We start from the raw sequence: 20,086 nt of genomic DNA, 5'->3' as shown, positions 1-20,086 counted from the left end.
TTTTTTTTTTCTTTTTCTTACCTTTGCTTAGCCCATGGGAGTTGCTGGGCTCATGGCCCCCTTCCTCATCTTCAAAGCCAGCCATGGTCTGTCCCTGCCTCCCTTCTTTTAGTGACTGCAGGTGGTCCTAGGTGTTTCTTAGCTTGGGGCTGTGTGACTAATCTCTGCCTTTCTTTTCTCCTTTCTTTCTTTCTTTCTTTTTTTTTTTTTTTTTTTAAGATTTTATTTATTTGACAGACAGAGATCACAGGTAGGCAGAGAGGCTGGGGGGTGGGGAGCAGACTCCCTGCTGAGCAGAGAGCCCAATGCGGGGCTCGATCCCAGGACCCTGGGACCATGACTGGAGCTGAAGGCAGAGGCTTTGACCCACTGAGCCGCCCAGGTGCCCCTCTCTGCCTTTATCTTCACATGGCCTTCCCATTCGGTGTCTCTGTGTCTCAAACCTCTTTTCTCTCTGCTCAGTGGATTTAGGGCCCCGCTGAATCCAGGATGGATCTCATCTCATCCTAAGATTTTTAATTTTTTTTTAAATATTAGGCTTTCCCTTTTTTTTTTTTTTTTTAAGATTTTATTTATTTATTAGGCAGAGAGGCAGACAGAGAGAAAGAGAGGAGGAAGAGGCTCCCCGCTGAGCAGACAGCCAGACGCTGGGCTCCATCCCAGGACCCCAGGATCACAACCCTAGCCGAAGACAGAGGCTTTAACCCACTGAGCCACCCAGGCACCCCATCATCCTAAGATTTTTAACAGCCAAGATTCTACCTTCTTGTTCTTTCAAGATTTATTTATTTATTATTTTAGAGAAGGCAGAAGGGGCAGGAGAGGGAGAGGGAAGGAGAGAGAATCTCAAACAGATTCCCCCCGCTGATTGAAGAGCCCAGCATGGGGCTTGATCTCACGACCCTGAGATCATGACCTGAGTTGAAATCAAGAGTCTGGTATGAGGGTTAAAACTGGATTATCTTGGGACACCTGGGTGGCTCAGTTGGTTAGGCAGCTGCCTTCGGCTCGGGTCATGATCCCAGCGTCCTGGGATCGAGTCCCACATCGGGCTCCTTGCTTGGCAGGGAGCCTGCTTCTTCCTCTGCCTCTGCCTGCCATTCTGTCTGCCTGTGCTCGCTCTCTCTCCCTCTCTCTCTGACAAATAAATAAAAAAAAAAAAAAAATTAAAAAAAACCCTGGATTATCTTTTTGGGAGACACAGTTTAACTCACTATAGTTGGAATGCTTTTTTGTTTTTTTAAGTTTATGAACTTAAGCGACTTTATGTAAAAAATTATCCTAAACATAAACTTTCCTGCTAATTCTCTTCTGGTCTTTGTCAATAACAACCCTCACTTCAGCTTTTCAGAACCTGCAAAACATCTGGTACCTTAATTCTTTTACCTGCCCTGGGGCGAGGGGTGGTTGTGCAAGGTCAGCCATTTTATGGATAAGAAAACAGGTGTAGGGGCACCTGGGTGGCTCAGTGGGTTAAAGCCTCTGCCTTTGGCTCAGGTCATGATCTCAGGGTCCTGGGATAGAGCCCCATATCGGGCTCCCCCCCACAACTCTCTGCCTACTTGTGATCTCTGTCTGTAAGTAAGTAAATAAAATCTTAAAAAAAGAAAAGAAAAGAAAAGAAAATGGGTGTAGGAGGGGAAGTGATTTCACCTCCAGTCCTGGTTGAGTTAGGATTTGGACCCAGAATGTCAAGGCTCTTTTCTTCAACTGCCTGCTGCTTCACGGAAGTTTCTGTAGCTGTAATTGGTTTGTGCAGATTTATTTATGATTTACCTTTGCCTTAATTTTTTTAAAAAGATTTTATTTATTTATTTGACAGAGAGAGATCACAAGTAGGCAGAGAGGCAGGCAGAGAGAGAGGGGGAAGCATGCTCCCTGCTGAGTAGAGAGCCCAATGTGGGGCTCGATCCCAGGACCCTGAGATCATGACCTGAGCCGAAGGCAAAGGCTTTAACCCACTGAGCCACACAGGTGCCCCTAAGATTTTATTTTTAAGTGATCTCTACACTGAGTGTGGGGTTCAAACTCCTAATCCTGAGATCCTGAGTTGCAGGCTCTACCAATTGAGCCAGCCAGGTGCCTCTAACTGAGTGATGTATTCATTCATTCAATCACTATTTATGAAAGCCTTACACTTGTAGAAACCGAAGGCCGAACTGATTTAGGTGGGCCACAGAGAAGCAGACCACCTTGGTCTTTGTCCTTGAGAATGGTAAACAGACAGTGAACATAAAGTGTGAGCAGTCTATGGGAGCCCAGTAGGCTTCTAACCTAGCCCAGGGGTCAGGAGAGACTTCCTGAAGTCTGACTTGGGTCTTAAAGAATAGATGGGCAGGCTGTAATCTTATTCCTCTATTGGTTGTTAGAATTACATATTAGGATGGTCATTCGACACCCATGTATTGAATGTTATTATGTTATTCATTCTCTAGCACTCTGACAAAGTGCATAACAGGTTCATATAACAGCCTGCATCACAAATGGCAGTAACTTCCACTTGCCCAGGATTTGGTCATTTACACACCATTTTCACACTCCTTGTCTCATTTGCTGTTATAAAAATCTCTTGTTAATATATATTTAAAACCTTTAATTTCCTGTATAATTAACATACAGTATCTATTAATTTCAGGTGTACCATGTAGTCATTCAACGATTCTATGTATTGATCTGTGCTCATCACTGTAAGTGTGCTCTTAATTACCTTCACCTGTTTCATCCATCCCCACCTACCTCCCCTCTGGTAGCCATCAATTTGTTCTCTAGAGTTAAAATCCTGTTTTTTTTGTTTGTTTTGTTTCCTAAATTCCACATACGAGTGAAATCCTTTGGTGTTTATCTTTCTCCGACGGACGTATTTCACTGAGCTTTATACTGTTTAGATCCATCCGTGTTGCTGCAAATGGCAAGATTTCATTCTTTTTTTATGGCTGAGTACTATTCCATTGTATATATATACCACATCTTCTTCATCCATTCATTTATCAATGAATGACATTTATCAATGACACTTGAGCTGCTTCCATATTTTGGTTATTATAAATAATACTGCAATAAACATAGGGGTGCATATGTCTTTTTGAATCTGTTTTTATTTTGAGAAAGTACACAGCAGTGGAATTACTGGATTGTACAGTAATTCTATTTTTAATTTACAGAAGCTCTTTGTGGATGCTTTGTTTATAGTCCTGTATTTCTCTCATTCGTCTTAGCTAAACTAAAAAATCATTTAATTTTCCATTAAGATGATTGCAAAAGTTAAAAATTAAGTTACATAACTTTGGAACTTATAAACATTCAAATTGTGCTGAGTGTTAAACCAGGACCAGGTTTCTGATCCTAATTTGACTTCTTTTTCTGTCTCTCTGAGTCTCAATTTTCTATACTAGGAAGTGGGCATGTGAAGGAAATTTAGGCTGAAGGATTAAATGAGATAATGGATCTTAGATGCCAGCACAGTACCTGGCTCATTAAAGATTGGTTTTCCTAACATGGTCTCTAATGTCCATTTTTCCTGCAACTCTTTTTTTTTTTTTTTAAGATTTTATTTACTTATTTGACAGAGAGAGAGAGAGAGAGAAAGAGAGCAGGAACACAAGCAGGGGGAATGGGAGAGGGAAAGCAGGCTTCCCACCAAGCAGGGAGCCTGACATGGGGCTCCATCCCAGGACCCTGGGATCATGACCTGAGTCAAAGGCAAACGCTTAACAACTGAGGTACCCAGGCAGCTCTTTCCTGCAATTTTAAAGCAATTCTTTTTATTTGTTTGTTTGTTTTTAAAGATTTATTTATTTTAGGGATGACTGTGTGGCTCAGTCTGTCAGGCATCTGCCTTTGGCTCAGGTCATGATCCCAGGGTCCTGCGATGGAGCCCCACATCGGGCTCCTGCTTCAGCTGGGAGCCTGCTTCTCCCTCTGCCTGCTTCTCCACCTGCTTGTGCTCTGTCTCTCTCTCTCTCTCTCTCTCCCTCTGACAAATAAATAAAATAAAATCTTAAAAAGATTTATTTATTTGAAAGAGAGAAAGAGGGAGCAAGCAGGGAGAGGGGCAGAGGGAGAGAGAGAATCCTGATGCAGATTCCCTGCTGAGCATGGATCCCAACATGGGGCTTGGTCCCAGAAGCCTGAGATCATGACCTGAGCCGAAATCAGGAGTGGGCTGCTTAATCAACTGAGCCACCCAGGCAACCCTAAAGCAATTCTTAAAGTAATAGTCCAGCTCACACATGTGTCATTGCTCTTAAAGAGATGCTCTGAGAGAAAAAGAGAGCTCAAACAGACTCATTAACATAGCTGATACAAAACCATATCACAATCCCAATTAATCAGATAGTAATAGGCAAAGGTTAGCATTTTGACACTGTCATTTTGTTCCTGAGTTTGTTTGGGTTGGGTTGCAGAGGAAAAAAAAAATAGATGAGGTAGAAATAATGAGCACAAAATAAAACTGAAAATGGCTAAAACTACATGTGGTAAAAATTTATTATGGATGGAAAAGCAAACTGAATGATCCCATCTTCGTTGGTAATATTAAACATTGCAAAGTTGACCCCAGGGGAAATTCCACTTGGTGGAAATAATCGACACAAAATAAAAATGACAGTGGTTCAAATCTCTTCCAGGAAAAGGTGGAATTGGTGGAAATAATGACTAGAAACTTCAAAATAGCTGAAGGAATAATCAGTAAAAATAGATAAAGTTAAAAAATAATTGATGAATCTAACCTTTCTTATAAAATTAATAGAAAAAATATATCTTGATGAAAATTCAATAAAGAAAAAAATTCAGAAAAATCAGAAATTGTTTTTGCTATATGGAAAGTTTATCAAGGGCTAAAATTGACTTAAGAGTTGATTCCTGAAATACTTTAATAATTTCATTAATAATGGTATAATTCTGAGTAAATAGTTTACCTACCAACACTTGGCAGGGTTTTGGAGACAGAATCCTCCAATTAGATGAAGGTTTTGGACTATAAATGCCACTTTACAGTCTTCAAAGCACTTTTAAACTCATTGCTTTATTCGAGTCTTCTAATAAACTTTTGAGGTGACAGGGCAGGAATCATTCCTTCCAATTTACAGATGTAAACACCGAGATTCAGAAAAGTTAAGAGACTTACTAAAGGTCACCCAGCATGTTCATAGCAAGGTCTGATTTATCATCTGATAAATAGTCTGGTAAACTTCCTCATACCTAGGCCTCTAAATCTAATAATGCTTTACTTGCTCGCCAGATTAGATCCCTTCTAATTCTGATCTTCACCTAGTCCCCATTTTGCGCCAGTAGAAGTGGAAAAAAGGAGGAGAGGGAGTAAAGAGAGAAGAGGGCGTGGCCAATGCAACACTTAGAGAGAGGAAGGGACTTGCCGGTCACATAGTCAACATATCATAGGTACTTTTCTCATTCTCAGAAAAGTGAGCAGAGGGGCTAGGATTTTTGGGGGGGGGGGGTGGACTGGTATTTTAAGGCTGGGCTAATAGGTTGAAAAATGAGATAGGCAGTTTGAAAATGACAGTGCCTGATATACTTGGGGAAAGTGAGTCATGAGGAATAGGAGTGTAACTAGAGTAGAGTAGGTGGAGTGAAGCTGAAGAGATTGGCTGCAGCAGGGGCTGTGGACCGCATTAACCTCTGATATAGGAAAGCTGGCCTTTCTCAGGTAGGCCTGCTGTTCTCTAGTGGGCTGGCTAGTGAAGCTTGAATGTTTTGGTCTTCAGAACATCAAGGAATAATGACTTATAAAATCTAAAAATACTGTAATTGGATATAGGATTTATGCTACATCAGAGATTGTCTGATGCCATATTCCATTATGTTAGGAGAGCTGGACACAGAAGGTGGCAAATTATGTTTCTAAGTATAAGACTTACTTATTCAGTCTATAGACAATGTTTTCTTTAAGTAGAGCTTTGCAGACCCTTTACAATAACTCTGTTCCTCCCTCCTCACTCCCCATCTCCACAGAGATATTTGGCCCACAGATTAAAACCAGTGCTATAAGATTTCAGATACAAGGAAGATCAATGTGCCTAAAATATGTTCTAGGGAAGGTAGGACTTTGGCTTGAGTTTCAAGAATGAAGAGAAAAGGAGGAAATGGCTGTGGAAAGAAAGACCAGAAGGAGGAAAATTTTGAGAATAGACAATGAAAATAGAGAACATTCTTTGTACTGATTTAACGGTCTTTTATAAATTGTAAGTTACCACCATTATTTGTTTTAATAGTGGAACTGTTGAGCTCACAGAAAAACCAGAAAGGCCTCATCCTGAAGCACCACTGAGGGCAATAGGAACCCATGATAAGCTTTTTAGGCAGCAAAGTATGGTTGCTGGATTTGGAAATTACATTTTTTGAAAATAGTCTTATAACTTAAACTATGTGATCTTTTTAAACAATTCAGGCAGTAAGATAATGAAAATTACTTGAAACCTGACACCCTTTGCTTCAAGATAATCACTAATGATATTTTGAGGAACCTCTTTCCTAAAATCCCTCTATGCTTATAGAACATCCTCTCACACATCACATAAATTATACCATTTTAAACGTTTTGTAATCAATTTGTTTCCCTCAAGAATAAATTGTGAATAGCTTTTCGTGTCAATAAATAGATCTATACCATTATTTTGAACAGCTGCTTACTACTGCATTGTTTGTATATATAATTTAACTAGCCCTTATTGACGGACATTTACATTACCCCTCTAATCAGCAATCCCATATAACCACCTTGTGCATTCATCTTTCCTAAAATGTTTCATTCTCTTTTTAAGGTAAAAATTGGAAAGTAATGGAGCAGGGTCAAATCTTTTCACATTTGGATTTCAGTTGCCAAACTGTCCTCTGAATTGCAGGGAGACCAGGAAGAACCTGCTGCATTAGTTCTGGTGTGACAGTGGCAACGGGGATGGCGAAGAGAATACAGACTCAGGTGATCTATCCCATCTAGGCCTCTTCTCAGTGGGTTGGCATATTCCCACCCTTTTTCTTCTCTTTCACTTATTTTTCTTAACATGGAGGAAGAACTGAGAACTGCATCTCCCAGCATTTCGCAGGCACCACACCCCCTGGGAACTGTAGTACCGCGTTTTGAGAAGGGTCGGGAAGAAGGGCGGGAGACTGTGGGGCATGCTGGGAAATGTAGTCCAGCAGGGACGAAGCCGGGGATGTATGTTCGAGCGTAAAGAGGTTGGTGACGCTGCAAACATTGCTACTTGGAGAAGAGGGCACTTAACTTTCCTCACAAGTGGTCTCTGAGCCGACAAAAGCCGCCAGCGGATGGTGGATTTTACTTCATTGTCCGCAACCAGGAAGGGTTCGGCCCCTCGGTATAAGGCGCGCGGCTGCCAGCACAGGCCGCGCAGGCCACGCGCGGGCCGGAGCAGGGCATGCTGGGAATTGTGGTCCCGGCGCGCTGAGGCTGTGGGACGTGTCGCGGCGCCGCGCAGGCTCCTCCTTCCCCGCCCTTCTTAGCGGTCCCCCGCCCCCTCCCTCCGCCTCCTCCTCCCTCTCCCTCGCCCGCAGCCGAGCGCCCCTCCCCCCACCCGTCGGGCTCTTCGTCGGCTACTGCAGAGGATTCAGAGCCGAGTCTGAGGAGGAGGCTCCCGTTCCCTGCGCGCCATCCGCCACCTTACTGGACTCGGGCGAGGGAGCGAGAGCGTCGCCACTGTAGCCTCCAGAGAAGACAAGGGCATCGCCGCCTCCGCCGTCGTCTTCGCCTGCAGCGGCTAGCCGGTGAGGAGACCGCCCCCTCCTCCCCCGGTCCGCTCTCCTGGAGCCTGGGCCGGTACTTATGGAGAATGAGAGTGGGGGCTGCTGAGACCCCGCGCGGGTTGGGGGAAGGGGGTTGAGGCTGCGATGGAACGGCGGGTTGGCAGGGGAGACTTGCCCTGGTGCGGGGCTGGGGGTGGGGTGAGGGTGGGACCCAAGCAGGTTGGGGGGGGGGCGACAAGGGAAGGGGACTTTTAATAGCGATTGACCCGATATGGGACAGGAGCGTGAGATTGGGAGGTGGGGGTGGAATTTGGGATGGTTTTGGGCGAGATGGATGATGAGAGTGGAGTGGGATGGCTTTTAATGGGGGAGGGGACTGAATGAGGGTGATGGATTTGGGGTTGGCTTGGAGCAGTTGACAGCTTGGGATCCAGCCGGGGTGCAGGGTAGGGGGATGATTTCAATACACAGTGGGATTGCAGGTTTGGATAGGACCCTGGGGGAGGGGTGTTAATTCATGAGAGTGGAATTTGGGGTGTACTTAGAGCAGACTGATGGAGGTGGTAGAGCTGGGAGTAAGGGGCTTGGCACCGGTTGAGACCTGAGCTGGAAGTGGGCGTTTGCCATCTCTGGGTGGTGGGATTTGTGGAGACTTATGGAATAACGTGGGTTAGGAGAACAGAGGAGTAGAATTTAGGGTTTTTCTGGGGAATGCTCATGGAGGTTGGAATAGGAGCTGGTGGGGGTGGGACTTTCGGTGAGAGGAGTGTGATGGTGAGCTGGCAGGAGGGGGGTAAATTAGAAGTTAGGCCCAAAATGGTCAGGCAGAGATTGAAATTGGAGATGGGTACAGGAGATGGGATTTAGGGTGATTTTAGAACGACTGGAAAAGGCATGGTGGCTCCTTGGGTGCAGGCTTGAGGCAGAGGGCTCAGAAGACGCTGCTGGGCTATACTCACTGAAAGAATAGTGGTAGGTGGTGAACAAGGTTGGGGGATGGTATCTTAAAGAAAATGTCCCTTGGCCGAGGTGGCAGAGGGAGTTTTGGAGAAGCAGTGCCTGAGATGAACTCATAGAACTGCAGAGGTGGTTGCTGATAGTAAGGTGGCAAAGAGGCTATTTAACGAGTGAGAAACCTTGAGTTGCAGGTATGGATGGAGCAGGGAGGATGGAGTGGGGCAGTGAGCAGGGCTGGGAAGAGGTGCACTGGATGATTCTAGAGAGGAAGGATTCTGATGTCCTCCAAGAGAAACAGGGGGTCAGGGGTTGGACTTAAATGGACAGCTTTGGAGGCTGTGGTTAGGGGAGGAACAGTAATCAGAGGGGACTTTGCAAGGGACAGAGAAGGTGCATTAAAGACTCTTTCCTAGAGAACGTCTTAAGCTGTTATTTCAGTCTTTTTGTTTCATTTGTATTAATATTATTAGTAAATCAACCCTAAGGGTAAAGTTAAGAGGGGCTTCAGTTAAAGCAGAATTAAGCAGGGGAGGGTGTTTTCTATTCATTTATTATAAAAAGAAAGTTTGGGGAAAAAAACCTACTCTTGAACTAAAGGTGGAGAAGATAAAACTGGAACGTGATAGATAATCTTTCTGTAGGATGTCTCTGCCTTCTCTTTTCTGCCGTCCCTTTGGTGCATTTAAAAATTAGTCCTGGAATTTGGAATTAAATAAATTTGATGAGCTTGAGGTATTTAAGGGAGCATTCTTTGCTGGAGAACCCATGAATGACACTGAAAAATATGAGGCTGAATTTATTTTCTAGTCAGGCAATGTGCACGTATGTAGAAAGAGCTTAGGCCTCCCTCCCACCTTAAAATTGATTGTCTGAAGACTCCATTTATTGGTGTCCTGGTTTGCAAGGCAATTAGGCCCATCATTATATTGCAGGCTAATAATCCTGAGATGAATCTTGGCACCACTGCTTTATGTAAACATAGAGAAGACAGGAAATATGGAAATGTCATAAATATTCATTGGTGAAATGGTTTGGTATTGATGGAGTTTTTCATTTGATTCTCTTTTGGCATTACTCGATAAGATTTAAAATAATTGGACTATATTTCTATAGATCGAATTTTCTTCTAAAGGAATTCAGGTGGTCAGAATTCTGTCAGATGTGGATAAATAAAGCATGTAGAATCATTTTTATTTTTTTTTTAAGGGTTGGTATTGATATAGGCACATTGCATTAACTGCAGCAACAATGTCTCCATCTATTCATCAATTTTCTTTAAAGCTTCATGATATGTTTATTCTTATGACCTATTGGTGATGCTGGAAGGTAAAGGGGTGTGACTGGGGGAAACAGCTTTAGGGATCCAATTTTCTGCACTTAATTGCATTAACTATGATATGTTAAACATGAAGTGGCTGTTGATTAGAGCTCAGACTGAGAAAACGTGGGGAGGGATGTAAAGAGGATAAAACTGGCATCAACAGGATCAAATGATTCTGTTTTTGTTCAGGCTTCAGAGTTCAGCTTGTAAACAAGCCATTTTCTTTGGTTTGACAGTGGAGCACATAAAAATGCCCAAAATTTAGGATTTTTTTTTTTTTTTTTTTGTAGTTCCAAAATAGGCAGAATGATGGAAGGTTGGCCTTATCCTTGGAATTGAAAGTGTTTATTATAAGGAAGCTTTATTATAATAAAGACCAGGTTTGAGCAGTTACCTGTAATTTGATGAGAGTGTAATCTAACTAATGCAAGTATTTCTCATAACTTTACTCTGGGGTCCAGACATTGCTTTTGTGGATCTGCAGGCTTGAGCTAGAGGTGAGATATTTATATTAAAGTTCTGGCTTTTGAAAGCTCAAAATGAAAACTAATCGCTTAGGAGAAATGTCTTAGTGGATTTTTTCTTCCTTCACAGCTATGGGCACCTGTACAGTGGAAATGTATATAAAGTGTTTGTTTGATTCTTCTGATGTTCTGGTAAGGAGAGAACAGAGGAGGTACTGGTAGACAGGTTCCTTGGTAATGAATGGCCTGTGAATTTAGAGGTGGAGAGTCCTGAGTTCAAATTTCCCATTCCACTACTTGATAGCTAAGTGATTTCAGTGAAGTCATTAAAAACCTTTCATACTTAGTGGTAATGGTTGCACAACATTGTGAATGTACCTACTTCTCCTGAATTGTACACTTAAATATGGTTGAAATAGTAAAAACAAAAACTTCTATACTTTGCAAGGCTGTCAAGGGAAACAACTCAGTTTATGCCCTAAAATAACCTTATGACCTGAAAACCTTATATATATTAACTATTTGTTCAGTGTTTATTTACTTATTACCTGCTAAATGTCAGGGGAGATGAAAATGAACAAAAAACAGTTGTCAAGGAGTTTTCATTGTTGGGAGAGAGATGATTTAAATATAGTGAGAGAAGTGAGGCATAACTAATGTGGTTAAAGGTGTGGATTCTGAAGTGGGTCCACCTTCCACTGCTAGCTGTGTGACCTTAGGCACAATGGTCTTATCTATAAAGTGGGCATTAAGAGAATAATTTCATAGGATTGTTTTGAGGATTTAACAAAATAATCCATGGAAAGTATTTAACACTGTGGGTTGGTTACATAGTACACATTAAAAAATATTGTTGCCATTATTATGAGATAGGAAGATATTAGAATGTGCATTGCCTTGTATATTGTCCCATTGAGTTTTTGGTATTATGTTCTATAATTTATTAAAGGATTACTTTGGATTATCATCTCACAGTTTATTTGGATATTTTCATGTTTACATATTTGCATATTTGTAGTTTAGGAACTTTATTTTATTTTTTTTTAAAGATTTTATTTATTTATTTATTTGACAAGAGAGATCACAAGTAGGCAGAGAGGCAGGCTGAGAGAGAGAGGGAAGCAGGCTCCCTGCGGAGCAAGAGCCCGATGCGGGGCTCTATCCCAGGACCCTGAGATCATGACTTGAGCTGAAGGCAGAGGCTTTAACCCACTGAGCCACCCAGGTGCCCCATAGTCTAGGAACTTTAATCAGTAAAGTACTAAACATATGTCTTAGCTGTTGGCTTCCTCGTCTATAAAATAAGAAGAAAAACTGCTCTGAGGGTTTAAATGACTTGCTTAAGGTTACACAGTAAGTGGAAGAGTCTGGGCTACAGCTCCCAAATTCTGATTTCTTAACTCTGTATCTTTTTAAATTGTGAATTAAACCGTATTTATAAAGTGCATATAACATACATCTTTAAGGAATGGAACAAATTGAAGATGGATGTTTTTCCTGTTCGGCTTAAAAAGGAAATCTGTAGTACCTTTAAAGCCTCTTGTGATTCCCTGCCTGATTGAATGTCTCTCCATTTCTCTTCCTCATAAGTAACCACTTCCCTGAATTTTGTGTGAATCATTCACTTTCTTGTCTTCATTCTTTATAGTTTTACCAAAATAAGTGCATATTCTAAACAATATATATTTTTTTACCTTTGCAACTTTATATAAATAGAATCATAGTGTAAGTATTCTTTTGTGACTTGCTTTATTTTTATCTATTATTATTATTTTTTTTTTTGCAAGAGGTTTATTTATTTGAGAGAGAGAGAGAACGCGCACTAGCAGAGAGGAAGGGCAGGGGGAGAGAAATGTGGGACTCAATCCCAGGACTCCAGGATTATGACCTGAGCTCAAGGCAGGTGGTTAACTGACTGAGCCACCCAGGTGCCCCAATTTTTATCTATTATTTTTTAATTTTAAAGGAGCTTTATTTCTTCCACCATTAAAATAGCATATACACATGGTACAACTTGGAAATTATAAAAAGTAAAAGGAGGGATTCCTGGGTGGCTCAGTTGTTAAGCGTCTGCCTTTAGCTTGGGTCATGATCCCAGGGTCCCGGGATTGAGCCCCACATTAGGCTCCCTGCTTGGTAGGGAGCCTGCTTCTCCTTCTCCCACTCCTCCTGCTTGTGTTCCCTCTCTTGCTGTGTCTCTGTCAAATAAATAAATGAATATAATCTTGAAAAAAATAAGTAAAAGGAGGCAAAATTATTTTCTATAATCCCATTATCAATACTTATTTATATGTATGTGTAAATAAAAAAATAAATACACATATCAGTCGATGTATGTGTACACATACATACACACACACAGGCATAGTCTAGATAGCACGAGGAAGCCAGTTTGCATTTATGGCTAATCAGATTATCCAGATGTGGGTCAATCATACTTGGAAATAGGAATGGGAGGGGGTAAATAGCAGCCTTTGTGAGCTGTGAAACAGTACTTTCTTAGAGCTTTTACCTCATTGACAGTTCTTTATTTACTAAATACTAATTCTTTGTTTTATCACCTTAGCACTTCATTTCATACTTTGATAAGTTACTTAACTCTTTGGGTCAGAATTTTTGTGCGTTTTTTTTGTGCCTAGTACATTGATCCTTTCCTGTTTGTCCAGGAGGGTCTGTCATCTGATGTACAGAGAGAACCATGAATAGGAAGTCATCACTTATACATACCAGAATTTAGCAACATAAACACCGAGAATTTTTTGTCTAAGAGATAGAAATCCAAATTCATTAATAGTCTGTTGGAGCTTCAGTTTACTTATCTGTAAAATGGGTTTCAAATGAGATAATAAATGTGAAAATACCTTTTAAACTATAAAGGATTATATAAATGTTAGGGTTTTTTTTTTCCCCCTCAAAATTGAAATCCCCATGCAGAGGTACAAAGCTTGTTATGTTTGGTTTATTACTTTTCTGAAAGGTTCTTCTTGGAGGCAGGAGTATATGGACAGTTCACAATTTCTCCCTTGAGACTTGAAAATTGTTGGGGCAGAGAAGGGGCTAGAAGACTTTCTCCTGGTTAATTTATGGGACATGGTTCTGCTATAACTGTGCTGCCATCTCAAAATGAAATAATTGAGGCTGTATTAAAGTGGAGAATGCAGTATACAATGTTTGCTCTTCATTTTCCTGACAAAACTCAGTTTTCTACCTGTAACTTATTAACAAGATAGGGTAGTAAAGTGAGGTAAATTATCTGTGCATGTGCAGAAGGGAGATAATACTCCATTGTTGATTTGTCCTATGGGTTAAACGAGGTAAGAAGGACAGAGAACCTGGAACCTTGACTGGCACACGTATAATTGGTACTTAATATGGTAGCTATGACTATTATTTTTATTTTACTTTTGAATTGTTTAAATTTATGAATTGTTTAAATTTTTCTGTAGGCTGTTCTTTTGTTATTCAGTGTTTTCCTGGGCTGTATCTCCTCACACTCATTTTACATTATTTTAATATTATCACAAGTAAAGCAGAACAAAAACCTAAATCCACAACTGCAGTACATTCCAAGGCCAAAGAGCTAGTAGTCTTGTCTGCGGCAGATATGTTTAAGACATCTGTCCAACAGATAACATACTGAGTTATTATTAGATGGCAGTGAAGAAGTGCTGGAAATATGGCATACAAAAATTAAATTTCCCTGCTCTTAAGGAATTTATAGTCAGTTTTTTTTGGAAGATGGACATGCCACACATTGCCATAGCATAGCTTAGTAGGATAAGTGCTATAGTGGGGGCATGAACAAGGGGCAGGGAGGATGGTGGTGGTTGTGGCCTGATCTGCTAGGGGGAGCAGGGAAGAGAGAGGTGCTTGAAGGAGTTAATGCTTGAGGTGAGACTTGAAGGAGATTTGGATGTGTTGCGAAGGAGAGCTTAAGAAAGGTTCATGAAGTCAAACCACAATCTTGATTGTTCCCTCCCAGTGTTCTTGTAGGCCTTGGTCTGTACCCCTTTTTAAGGCCTTTCTAACATGCATACCTACTGTAAGACCAAATAAGCAAATCCCCAAATATACTGTGCTGTCATGCTCCTGTTCTTTCTGTATTCTATTTCTTTTACCTGGAAAGCCCTCTTCTACTGAATTTCTTAATCTTTACTTTGTCTATTAGACAAGTTATACTAATGAATACGTTTTTTGGTTTTTGTTCTTTCCAGTGTTGTTCTTTCCATAGCAAGAAGAGATTTTTGAAGCTATTGAAACTAGCTGGTATTTAAGAAGAAATCTTTATTGTTTTTGCTCTCTTAGTAAATGTTGATATTCCTTAGGGTTGGTTCCTTGGCTCACTGGACTTTTTTTTTTTTTTAATATTTTATTTATTTATTTGACAGAGAGCACAAGTAGGCAGAGAGAGGGGGGTGGAAGCAGGCTCCCCACTGAGCAGAGAGCCCAATGTGGGGCTTGATCCCAGGACCCTGGGTTCATGACCTGAGCCAATGGCAGAGATGTTAACCCACTGAGCCACCCAGGTGCCCCTCATTGAACTTTTTAAGATTCTTTCCTTAAGTAGTCTTGCCCATTCTGTTGGCTTTAATGGCTACCCATATGCTAATGAAATATCTCTAGCTTGGAGCTCTCTGCTGAGCTCCAGACTTGTAAATGTTACTGGCTTTTGGCTATCTACATATATCCATTTAGATTTACCTCAGATTCAGTAGGTCTGAAACATAGTTCATTTTCCTGTCCACTTCTAATCTCTTCCATTCTGTATCCCTCCCCAAACAAAAAGTTAAAATCGTCTCTTTCTGTAGTTTTGTAACTTAAATGCACTCCATCTAATCATACAGGCTAATGAATCTGTGCCATGTCTTTTTTTTTTTTTTTTTTTTTTTAGTTTAATTCCAATATCATTAACATACAGTGTTATGTTAGTTTCAGGTGTACAATACAGTGATTCAACAGTTCTTCCTGTTACTCATTGCTCATCATGATAAGTGTACTCTTAACCCCCTTTTCTTTTCACCTTCCCCCCCCCCCCCCCGTTAATCATTTGCTTGTTTTCCATAGTTAAGAGTCTTTTTTTGGTTTATTTCTTTTTTTATTTTGTTTTGTTCTTAAATTCCACAGGTGAGTGGAATTGTATGGTATTTGTCTTTCCCTGACTTATTTCACTTAGCGTTGCACCTTCTAGATCCATCCATGTTGTAGCAAATGGCAGTTTTTTTATGGCTGAGTAATATTCCACTGTGTATATATACCACATCTTCTTTATCCATTCATCTGTTGACAGACACCTGGACTGCTTCCATAATTTGGCTGTTGTAACTAATGCTGCAATAAACATAGGGCTGCATGTATCCTTTTGAATTTGTGTTTTTGTATTCTTTGGGTAAATACTCAGTAGTGGAATTACTGCATCATTGAGTAGTTCTATTTTTAACTCTTTGAGAAACCTCCATACTGTTTTCCACAGTGACTACACCAGTTTGCATTCCCACCAACAGTGCGCAAGTGTTCCTTTTCCTCCACATCCTTGCCAACACTTGTTTCTTGCGTGGCAGGTGTGAGGTGATACCTCATTGTGGTTTTGATTTGCATTTCCCTGATGATTAATGATGTTGAGCATTTTTTCATGTATCTGTTGGCCATCTGTATGTCCTTGGAGAAATGTCTGTTTTTAAATTGGATTATTATTATTTTTTGATGTTGTATAAGTTCTTTATATATATTTTGGAAACTAATCATTTATTGAGTATATCATTTGCAACTGTCATTTCCCGTTCAGTAGATTGTCTTTTGTTTCCTTTACTGTGCAGAAGCTTTTTATCTTGATTTAGTCCCGGTAGTTTGTTTTTGCTTTTATTTCCCTTGCCTCAGAAGACATTTCTAGAAAAATCTCACTATGGCCCATATCAGAGAAATTACTACTTCTGCTCTCTTCTAGAATTTTTAAGGTTGTAGGTCTCACATTTAAGTCCTTATCCATTTTGAGTTTATTTTTGTGTATGCTGCAAGAAAGTGGCCCAGTTTCATTCTTTTGTATGTAGCTGTCTAGTTTTCCCAGCACCGTTTGTTGAAGAGACAGCCTTTTCCCCATTGCATATTCTTGTGCCCTTAGTCTTCTCCCTTATCTCTCACAGCCCAAAAAGAAGTCTTCCTAAGTATTTCTGAAATTCATCTTTCCTTTCCTTTCCTAATTACCACCTTAGTTCAGACCCTGATCCCACCTGGACAAGTACAATAGTCTCCTAACTGGTTTCTGTATTACCCATCTAGTAAACCTTTCACTCAGCAGCTAGAATGTATCCAGTAGAGGTATATGTCTACATCATTCTTTTGCTGAAATCTTTTATTGGCTCTAAAGTCTAAGCTCCTTAGCATGACTATTAGGACTTCTATGCTAGCTCCTTAGCATAACCTATTAGGCCTTTTGTGACCTGTTCTTGTGTACTTCTCCTACCTGTACTCTTCCTATGGCTGATAATACTGAGTAGCATGTAGTTCCTACAGACACCTTGCAATTTCAGACCTTTGTTCGTGCCATTTTTCCTGGGGGTTGGGTGCATCTCTCCTAAGAAACCTTTCAGAACCCTTAAGATTGCCCCAACTGCCCCATTTTGTTCCAGGAGTCATCCAATGCCTGCTTCTGTCATAATACTCTGTTATGTAAGTGAACTGTTTTTGTTTGCTACTTCAGTTAACTCGAAGTGTCTTGATGGCAGGGACTCCTGTCTTCGTCATAGTTTTCGCTCCTGGAGGGTGCATCCCAAGTAGCGAGTGAGTAGTTTTTGTACTGAACCTAGTAAGGACAGATAATAAGCCAGTACTATGAGATTCTACTTAGGAGTGAGATGGTATTTTTTCCAATGTGGTTTTTTAATTTGTTTAGAATGGAATTTAGAATTTAATTGGATTGATAAAGGGTTTAGTGGTGATGATGGTGTGTAGCACAAGGTTCAGAAGTAGAAATAGTAAGAGGGTATATTCAGGAGTTGGTAAATGCTTTCACTAAAAATTTTAGGCTTTGTGGGTCACATGCAGTCTATATTATTTCTTCTTCTTTTCCTTTTCCTCCTTTTCCTTCCCATCTTCTTCCTGCTCTTCCTCTTTTCTCCTCTTATGTTTCATTCTTAACTCACAGGCTATCAGAAATCAAACTTTTAAGTTGTAGAATATTGAAGATCAAAGAGATTAAGGTAAGGTCATATTTCTTGTTTTATTTATTATTATTATTTTTAAAAGATTTTATTTATTTATTTGACAGAGAGAGAGAGACAGTGGAGAGCAGAGAGCCTGATGTTGGGGCTCAATCCCAGGACCCTAGGATCATGACCTGAGCCGAAGGCAGATGCTTAATGACTAAGCCATCCAGGCGCCCCTTGTTTTATTTATTATAAAATTTAGTGCCTTGGGTAATTATACATATCTTTAGTGTAGAGAACAATTATACAGGAATTTTTTGGTCAGACTACCATGCTGTTTATCTAAAAGCTGGACATTTTACTAAATGGGCCATTGATCTTTGTATGAAGATGTTGTAAGAACACTTTGGTTTATAAAGCTCCTATACAACTCCCCTTCCTCCCTCTTTAATCAGATATCTGGGTCCTGTCGGAATATGCCTATTTTTATGACGATATAGATTGTGTTTTTTTCTTAGATATGGACATTTTCTTTTTAAATATTTTTTTTTTGTTATTTTAAAAAATATTTTATTTATTTAACTGAGAGAGAGCATTAAGTGGTGGGGGAGATAGGGGCAGAGGGAGAGGGAGAAGTAGACTCCCCACTGAGCAGGGATCCTGACAGTACTTGATCCCAGGACCAGGGATCATGATCTGAGCTGGAGACAGATGCCTAACCAACTGAGCCACCCAGGCGCCCCTGTTTATTTATTCGAGAGAGAATGTGAGCCAAGAGCATGGTGAGGAGAGGGGGAGAGAGAGAATCACCAGCATACTCTCTACTGAGCAAGGAACTGAATCCCATGACCCTGAGATTGTGACCTGAGCTGAAATCAAGAGTTAGATGTTCAACTGACTGAGCCACCCATACACCCCAGATATGAAGATTTTTAAGGAATTGTGGCTGATAAATTTTTTACAGTAAATTTCAATCTCTGACTGACTCAAGATTATGATCTTTATTTGCTTTCTGATCATGTCCTTCAAGCTTAACTGTTTCTGCTGATGCTCATATTTTCTAGCCTTTGTTTTATCATTTTTTCACATAGCCTAGTTTTTTTTTTTAAGATTTTATTTATTATTAGAGAGAGTATGTGCTTCTTTGAATTGGGAGAGGGGCATAGGGAAGAGGCAGAGGGAGAGAGAGAATCTCCAGTGGACTCTGCTCTGAGTAAGAAATCCTACATGGGGCTTGGTGTCACCACCCCAAGATCATGACCTGAAGTGAAACCAAGAGCTGGACATTCAACTGACTGAACCACCCAGGTGCCCCACATATCATAGTTTTCTAATTTGTCCTTCTTCTTTTATTTTAAATTTATAGCAAAAATCTGTCTGTAAATATACTTATATTTCTGCAAATGTAATTTTATTTTATTTCTTTAAAGATTTTATTTATTTTTTGACACAGAGAGAGAAGGAACACAAGCAGGGGGAGTGGGAGAGGGAGAAGCAGGCTTCCTGCAGAGCAGGGAGCCCCATGTGGGGCTTGATCCCAGGACTCTGGGATCATGACCTGAACCGAAGGTAGATGCGTAACAGGCTGAGCCACCCCCATGCCCCTGCAAACATAATTTTTGTATTTTACTTGACCTGTAGTGCATAGGTGTGTCATGTTGAATTATTTTCCTTAAGGATGAAGAAATCAAGACTCAAGGGTAATTTGACTGGCTTTAGGACTAGTAGGGATGGAGATGCAAAGATAAAAGGGACCTAAAACTTGAGTATTTGTAGTAGGTAACGTGCTGGGTATTTTCTTTCCCTTTTATAATTTAATTGTCACATTTACCCTTTATAGGGCATTGTGCCTATTTTACAGAAGAGGAAACTGGAGCAACTGTGGCTTGTAGGGATAAAGTAGCTTGCATTTGGTTACATAGCCAGGAAGAGAAGAGAGCATGTATTAAAAATCCAATCTGCCTTGTTCCAAAGTCCTCTGTAGTTTTAAACTCTATAGTTTTAAACTCTGAGGTCAGTATTTTTTAGTCTACTTAGATGAGTGGTAAGTATTTGGCTACACATTAGAATCACTGGAGGAGCTGTTTAAAAAAAGGAAAGATGAAAAGACATGCCCCAGTTCCACCCCAACCAGTGCTAACAGAATTTTTGTAGATGAATCTAAGGTTGGTTGTGTATGTGTGTATGTTTATATAGAATGTATAAATTAAAAAGAAGTTGTATGGGGGGAGTGAAACAGGTGAAGGGGATTAAGAGTATATTTATTATCATGAGCACTAAGTAGTGTATAGAATTGTTGCATCACTATATTATACACCTGAAACTAATATAATACTGCATGTTAATTATACTGGAATTAAAAAAATAAATTGTATTGAGATGTATGTAACCTATATAGAAAAAGGTGCACAGAAAGTATAACCAGCACTCAGATCAAGAAAGGGAACATGGGATGCCTGGGTGGCTCAGTCAGTTGGGCATCTGCC

At 40.4% G+C, this 20,086-nt stretch overlaps 1 protein-coding gene across 3 annotated transcripts in view; it reads left to right on the top strand.

Annotated features, from left to right (window-relative positions):
• Positions 1–7,413: 7,413 nt before the first annotated feature.
• FAM168A (family with sequence similarity 168 member A) overlaps positions 7,414–20,086 on the top strand; it is a 199,050-nt gene continuing 186,377 nt past the window's right edge. Inside the window, exon 1 of one of the 3 annotated variants that reach the window (XM_059410311.1) lies at positions 7,414–7,740. The gene's annotated coding sequence lies outside the window, so the exon portion shown is untranslated. Of the gene's footprint in view, positions 7,741–17,622; positions 17,655–20,086 lie in introns of those variants that run through there. The other 2 variants (XM_059410329.1, XM_059410320.1) reach the window with 2 other exon arrangements.

This window comes from Mustela nigripes, chromosome 1, assembly GCF_022355385.1.
Source record: "Mustela nigripes isolate SB6536 chromosome 1, MUSNIG.SB6536, whole genome shotgun sequence".
Classification (NCBI taxonomy): domain Eukaryota; kingdom Metazoa; phylum Chordata; class Mammalia; order Carnivora; family Mustelidae; genus Mustela; species Mustela nigripes.
Note: the sequence above shows the minus strand (reverse complement) of the source record. Positions and strands in the feature narration are given on the sequence as shown.